Source organism: Lontra canadensis, unplaced genomic scaffold (assembly GCF_010015895.1).
Source record: "Lontra canadensis isolate GAN:19392208 unplaced genomic scaffold, GSC_riverotter_1.0 scaffold1, whole genome shotgun sequence".
NCBI classification, from domain to species: Eukaryota; Metazoa; Chordata; class Mammalia; order Carnivora; family Mustelidae; genus Lontra; species Lontra canadensis.
Window position 1 is genome coordinate 114,506,006 of NW_022630995.1, and position 7,467 is coordinate 114,513,472.

General features: G+C 43.0%; 1 protein-coding gene across 4 annotated transcripts in view; it reads right to left on the reverse strand.

The window, feature by feature from the left end:
• CCSER1 (coiled-coil serine rich protein 1) overlaps positions 1 to 2,126 on the reverse strand; it is a 728,492-nt gene extending 726,366 nt beyond the window's left edge. For all 4 annotated transcript variants that reach the window (XM_032861661.1, XM_032861652.1, XM_032861643.1 and 1 more), the window contains exon 1: positions 1,707 to 2,126. The gene's annotated coding sequence lies outside the window, so the exon portion shown is untranslated. The remainder of the gene's footprint in view (positions 1 to 1,706) is intronic.
• Positions 2,127 to 7,467: the final 5,341 nt, after the last annotated feature.

Sequence of the window (7,467 nt, forward strand, 5' to 3'; positions counted from 1 at the left end):
CTGGGTGGCTAGTGGGTTAAGCTGCTGCCTTCGGCTCAGGTCATGATCTCAGGGTCCTGGGATAGAGTCCCGCATCGGGCTCTCTGATCAGCAGGGACCCTGCTTCCCTCTCTCTCTCTCTGCCTGCCTCTCCATCTACTTGTGATCTCTCTGTCAAATAAATAAATAAAATCTTTAAAAAAAAAATAGTTCGTGATCAGTAGTAATCCATATAAACTCACCTAGGTGTCTTGTTCTCTTTCCTCCCCAGGGCTTTTAATAAAACCAGGCTTACAGTAAAACATATGTGCATTATTTTTTATAGCCATTCTTAGGGGTAGAGATGGGAGAATATGTGTTACATTTCCGCGGGAAGGTATTCAACTGTAAAATATGAAAAATGAGAGCTACTGGAACCAAGTAGGTACTTTGCCTCTTCTGAGTCCTACTGATGTCCGTAAGAGGTAAGTGGAGAACAAGTACATAAAAACATTAAAAGGCAAGAGATCAGTGCCTTCTAAGAAACATTTTTTTCTACCTGTAAAAAGACGAGTGCTTTCTGACTTCACTGCATATTCCAGATCCCATGAGAGAGGGGGAAAAAAGCAGAACTGCTTCTAATTCTGAGAAAAGAAGAGGAGAAATGGGAGAGAGGAAGAGAGAAACGAAAGAGGGAGGACGAGGAGAGAGGAAGCTCAGTATACACTGAAGGAAACCCCGAGAAATTTCACAACTCTTTGCCATAAATAGCCTTTCTTCTCACTCTGGATACCTCCTCCTTTACATCAGCAAGCTCAGCCTCCACGCGCAGAGGCACCATTCACAAATCCCTCCGTCACCCCTTCGTGCAACCCTACCCCTTGATGGCACCGCCTGTACGAGTTCCTGGGACACAAGCCAAAAGCTGAGGGGGCCCCAGGGTTTCACCTCAAGGCTGATTATCTCTTCAGGTGAGCCAAAGCATTGATTAGCCATGAGCGCGAATGCATACGAATGAGCGTGCACGCATACACACACATACACACACACCCCTCCCTGGAGCCCTTGACGCGCCACCACAAAGCAATTTGTTCACACTAAGTCGCTGCTGTTCCTGCCGCCGCTGGGGAGGGTCTCGCCTCCAATCCAGGAAGCTAGCGCCTGAGGACAAGCAGGCGGAGGCAAAAGGCGGTCCCGGCTCCGGCACTGCGGCTCCAACACGAGACCCGGGCTCCCCGCCCCCCCCGTCCTCCTCCTCCTCCTCCTCCTCCTCGCCGCCGCCCCCGCCCCGGCGCCCGCACACCCGGGCGCCAGCGCTGGCTGACCGCCCCTACCTGCGGGACACGAGCGGCGAAGGAGGGGAGCGGCCCGGAACCTGCGCCAACTCTTGCCCCTGGCCGGCCACGCTCCGCATCGCCCTGGAGCGGCGGCGGCGGCCGCGGCCACTCGGAGCAGAGCGCTCAGAAGCGCGGAGGAAAAGGCCACGCAGCACTCGAGTCGTCGCGGGCCGACAGCCAGCGAGCCCGTCCGACCCCCACCCACCCTGCCTGCAAGGCCAGGTCCCCGCGCCGCGCACGCCGGGCCCGCTGCCGGCGCCCCGGGCCTGGGCGGGGGCTGCTCCAGGGCGGCCCGGGCTCAGCGCGGTCACCTGCCGGGCAGTCACCCCGCGTCCGCTGGGGTCTGGCCCCAGCGCAACGCCGACGCAACGCGCGACCCTCCGGGCGCGGGGGCACCGGGGGCGTTACTACCTTGAAGGGCTCCGCGCCGCTCGTTAAGGCTCCTCCCGGGCACTCAGAAATGTATGTCTTCGGGGCACGGAGGTGCCCTTCCTGGTCCCCTCCTCTGCCCTCCCTCCCCTTCTCAGCTGTTGGGCTCCTTTTCTCCACTCCCAGTTGCACAGAGTCGAGCTGCGTTTTTTAATAATCCTCCTCCTCCTCCTCCTGCCTGCGCCAGCAGAGCTGCTCTGCCTGAGCCACCGCTTCCCAGTCAGTCATGTTGTTGAGAGAGAGGAGAGAGAGAGACACGGATTGGCAGTCGGTCGGCGACTATTTGTGGTGAGAGAGAGGAGAGCAGAGCTAGAGGAGGGCAGGGGAGGGACGTGGGGAGGCGCTTCCAAGTATGTGAGTGCGCGGAGTGTGACTGTGTGAGGAGCGCCGGAGCCACCTCCACGGCAGGCCGCGCTCCCCGACTGTGAAGAGGGCGGCGACGAGTGGGGCCTTTATAGGGATGGGGCGGGGGGGAGGGTTATTGAGCGGGGGGAGGGGGGAGGCTTCGAGGGCGGCGCCCAGCCAACTGCGTCTGCTGGTTACCACGCACGCATACTCATACATTAACGCGCGCACACCCAGGGCTGGCCGGTTCCTGAGTTTTCATTTTAAGGGAAGCCGTTTCCGACTGCGCTGACTTGGCTTTCCGCTTAACCCATCCTTAGTTGTGTGTGGAGTCCAAGTGCCTTGGTAGTTCAAAACAGAAGAGGGGGAGTGTAAAGCAGTACGAAGGGGACCTCGGGGATGCTGAAAATGCACTCTTATCTTTTCTCTCCAAACCGCCAATGTTAACCATCTTTCTATTCCACCTTTAAGGAAGGAAATTGTGAGGTTCTTTCCCCCTTTTTCCTTCTCACCCAACCTATTCATATACGACACGTCTTTTCCCTCCATGGCAGCAAGGAAAGAAACCTGGCATCTTTCCTCCAAGCAGGTCACACATCCCAGGAACCATTTACAGCAATCAGTTCTTCTGTAGGATAATAGAAGCACTAGGACTGTGACCTAGAGTGGAACTTGTGTTCCTACACCTAAGGTCCTCGAACGCATGGTAATTACAATCAGAATCAGCTACCATTTTGTTGTCATTTGAGTGACGGGCCCTGGAGAAAATGTTCCAGTTTAGAGATGGGGAAGACTTCAGATGCACGTGCTGTTGCTTACCTGATTCGTCCTAATTCTCTCCCATTGTATTGCCCCATTTCCTTTCAGGTTTGCACCGGGTCCTGAACTCTTTCCCATCCATCCCCGTATTTATATCCTCTCTAGTATATTTATGTCTAGCAGGCAATACAGCAGATGGAGTGCACTTAACTGTGTGTGTGTGTGTGTGTGTGTGTGTGTGGTTTTTTAAAAACTTTTTTAAAAACTGTGTTTTTAACCCATTCTGGTGCCATGTAAGACCATTTCTAGATAGATAACTCATCTCCACTGTAAAGTTCATAGAGCTGACATCACCTGCTAACTAGCCTCCTGTCCATTTTGTGATCTGGCACACTACTGTGTTGAGAAACAGTTTCAAGGACTCTAAATGAACTAACTGGCCACAATCTAACTGATGAAATGTGAATATAGTGGGTGTAAAAGCAAGGTGTGCTTTTTGAATATTAGTGGTTGACGTGTATTTTGGCATGGATACAGCCCTGATTTGGGGTGACAGCTATGAAAAATTATTTTTTTCATAGATGTGACAAAAGAAAGTTAAGAACATTTCAGAACCTGGGGGGTAGGGTGAAAAGGTTGACAACTCAGTCTCTCCTTATTAGCAGTTCATGACCATTGCTATGTCCTCAAGTTTGTTTGTTTGTTTGTTTGTTTGTTTGTTTTCAAATGCTTATCCATTAAGTATTCTCCATTTTACTATTTTCACTGATTTTCCTTTTCCCTAGTTTCTTCATGCCTCATACAAAGACTTTAGAGTCTGTTAAAGTACATTAAAAGTGGCTTAAGCATATAATCAAGAAAAGGCAGCAAGGCTGGGACCAGTGGACAAATATACCAACATGTAAATACAGGCTATTTTAGCTCTTTTGATTAAGCATTGAAAAATAGGTGTACTAACAAAGGATGTTGGGATTTAATGTGGACATGCCCCATGAAAGAAGCTATTATAATTTCTTCAATTTTACAGACCAGGAAAGTCAGGTTTGGGGAGAGTAGATAGCTAATGTTGGGACACATACAGGTTAATCTATGCAACTGGAGCTCAACCTACTCTACACAGAACACCTGGTTTAGTCGAAAGTGTTAACAGTATCTTTAGCTTTTAGATAATTATGAAATAAGCTGATCTACAAACCTGTGGCATTTTCCTTCTATCTCCCTTTTACTTTTTCCGGTGCAACAAAGGATTACAAGATATTTATTTTTTAGAGTTAGGCAAGGATTTAAAAATCTTAAGTACTTGGACTTACAGATGAAAATGTTAGGAAACTAAAAGAAAAAAAGAAAATGTTAGGAAACTTTTCTCCAAAGTCCTTACTAAAGGAATCCCACTATCACTGCAAAAGAAAATTCTATAGAAGATCTATTCCTGATCTGAAAATTTGCACTCTGCCAGTAAATATGTAGATTTGGTAAAGGATCCAAATAGACATTAAATAAAATTATATCCCCCTTTAAGAACAATGTTCAATCATGTTGGGCAAGTTTTTGGTGCTTTTTTGTCCCAGGTCTCTATTTAATAAGGTGTCATCAATAATGATAATTTAATAATGACTCCAAAGTGCACACTTTAAAATTATACATTAAACCAGTTATTTCAAGGGCATTTCTGGTAACCACAACTGATTGTAATTTTCACACTCTCAATTGCATTCATAATTAGTGAGAACCATGACAATCTGTCAATTGCCTTTATTCATTAAGGTATTAAATAAGCCAACATTTCTTGCTTAATTTTCTAACAATTTCGCTTTTGACATAAAGTCTAGAATTCATACACACTATACCAGAAAGACATATGAGAATATACAACCTAAAACACTTCGGAAAAGTTGATTCATTTTAACTACTTTGTATTTTTTGCTGAAAAAGATCTGTACTAGAAACCACATTTATAAATTCTAATGAACAACATTTCAGAAGTAAATGAATTATTCTCTTTCAAGATGATTTAATGTTTCAAGCAGAATTTCCCACTTTGCTACACTTTCAATGATAGAATTTTTGTTGTGATAGGAAAACAGAAAGTTAATGACTCTTTCCAATTTGTTCATTTTCATCTCTTATGCTTGCTGCTATTTGGTTCCCAAGTGCATATAACTGGCAAGTTCAATGAAGATTTGGCATTGCACCATTTGATGAAAGCAGAAAAATTAGGTTGCCAATTACATATGTGCCCCTTATGTGCACTGAATTCCCACTGAATGCAGTGATGAGCCAAATCAGAAACCCTTCAGTAGTGGTACCTAAAAAGTGAAATTAGTGTCTAGGGAAGGTAAGGAGATAATTTTTCTTTATAATGCTATTACTATAATGAAATGTATAAGATGTTCTAAAGAGTAACTTTAAAATATTTGCAAATAATATAGAGATGAAGTATCAGAAAATAAATTTAAAACTTGCATTTCTTTTTTCCTGTCCTAGCCATTTTATTCATACTTTGATTTACTGAATAACCTATCATGATTACCTAATCTTTATAAAGAAAGTTAGGTAAAGGTCACTTCAACTTGCTTTAGCCTAATAAGATAAAATAAATGAAAAAAGAATTAAGTGTAAATTTGTTATTAACATTCAGAATTTGGGGGCAACTGGGTGGCTCAGTGGGTTAAAGCCTCTGCCTTTGGCTCAGATCATGATCTCAGGGTTCTGGGATCGAGACCCGCATCAGGCTCTCTGCTCAGCGGGGAGCCTGCTTCCTCCTCTCTCTCTGCCTGCCTCTCTGCCTACTTGTGATCTCTGTCTGTCAAATAAATAAATAAAAATCTTAGAAAAAAAATCAGAATTTCTCTCATATTACTAAGAGGTGAATTATCCTTTTGTGACACTGTTGTAATGTGAAAGTGGCATTGTAAGTACCATAGAACAAGAAGCTTTTAGTGGAGATTGAGGCTGAAACTTGCACTCAAGATCAAGGACTGATGAGAAGTATAAAATAGAAGACAGGAGAATTGGCCCAACTGTAGTTCAGGGTCCAGAAAGCACAGGAGAAACTCAATTTCATTATGGTATTAATTGGGGAAACCTCCAGATAGATAGAGCACAGTAGAAAATTTAGATAGAATTGTCTTTCAGAATGGTGGTAATAATGATGCATACCCAGTAAATTCTTTTTGCAACAGAAATCCTGCCCGGTACCAGAACTGTAAGGTCTGCTCATGTTCTTGCTCTATGAAGGAAACTAAAAGGCCAGCCAGGTCAGCTGACCAGGATTTCAGAGAAGAATCCCTGGCCAAAGCTAAGACCAGATGAATGGGTCATAATACCCTCTGGTTGAGCTGTCTTTGGTCTCAGAACCACACAGACACCAAGGATCCATCCCATAGGCAAACATGATAACAAGACTATTCAGGTGAATGTATGCTACCCACTGTCCTTGCCACTGGGCTACCATGTTCCAGTTTACAAAGTGAACCAATTCTAAGCCCATGTAATGGTCTGAAAGATGGTAAGTGGTGTGGAGAGGCATCACTTACCCAGCCACCGAGGTAGTCCTGACTTTCCAGGGGAGACTGTCCAGTTAGAAAGCTGAAAAAAAGTTGGAAGTGTTGAAGGAGGCAAGAACTGACATCAACATTAATAGTCTCTGAATTTATGCCTCTATTTTTTTTTAAAAAGGGTGGTAAACTGTATTAAAAATAATGTGTATAAACATAAAACCAAATGAATTTTTATAAGCAAATTTACAAGTAGGAACTTTTCCTTTCATACAATTTCCTTCTTTTTGTTTATACATCCAGATGTGATCAATAAGATCTTTTGGAAAATGACCTTGGGATTTCTCACCTTCACATGAGGTAATTTTCATGTTCAAATACTTTTTTCCTGACTGCAATATTACAAAAAAAAAAAAAAATTTAACCCAATTAATTGGTTCATTTCTTGATGTCTCTCTGGGTTACAACTATCAAAGTGATTTTTTTCTTGAACTTTTGAATTGTTTTATTATGATTATCCCCAGGCATCTGTTTGTTGGCATTTCACTGAAAGAAATAGAACCTGACACATTTTTTTAGAAAAATAATCAGTTAAATCATCTCTAAAAATAGTGTGTTGATAAAATTTGAAACTATAACAATAAATCTATAAATCATATAAATAGACCTACTACTAATAATAATAGAAGAACTGTAACAAAGGTATAATAGTACTTTTGTACTACTTAGGTATATAGTAAAAACAGATAATGCAAATAAAATAATCTAAACCATATTAAACCAGTACTTAAGCAGGTTGGAAACTGGTCTTACCATCTGTCAGTTTCTATACTGGCAGTTTCACAAATGAGATCTCTTTTTAACAAAACATCACAGCAGGAGATACAGACATGTGAATTGTAATTAAAATGTGAAAAATGCATTTCCTAGTTTTTGTCATTTGTATAAAGCTCCTCTTATACTTTGAAGTTCTAGACATATGAAATTATACAAAATGAAACTCATTTTTATTTTGCCAAATCTATACATTGTTTGACCAAAATTTTTACTTCAGTAATAACTGCACATGCTGTCATGAATTAAAGTGTGTTTTTTTTTCCTTATGTCTGGTTCACTCAATAATGAGATTCAATTATTTTTAA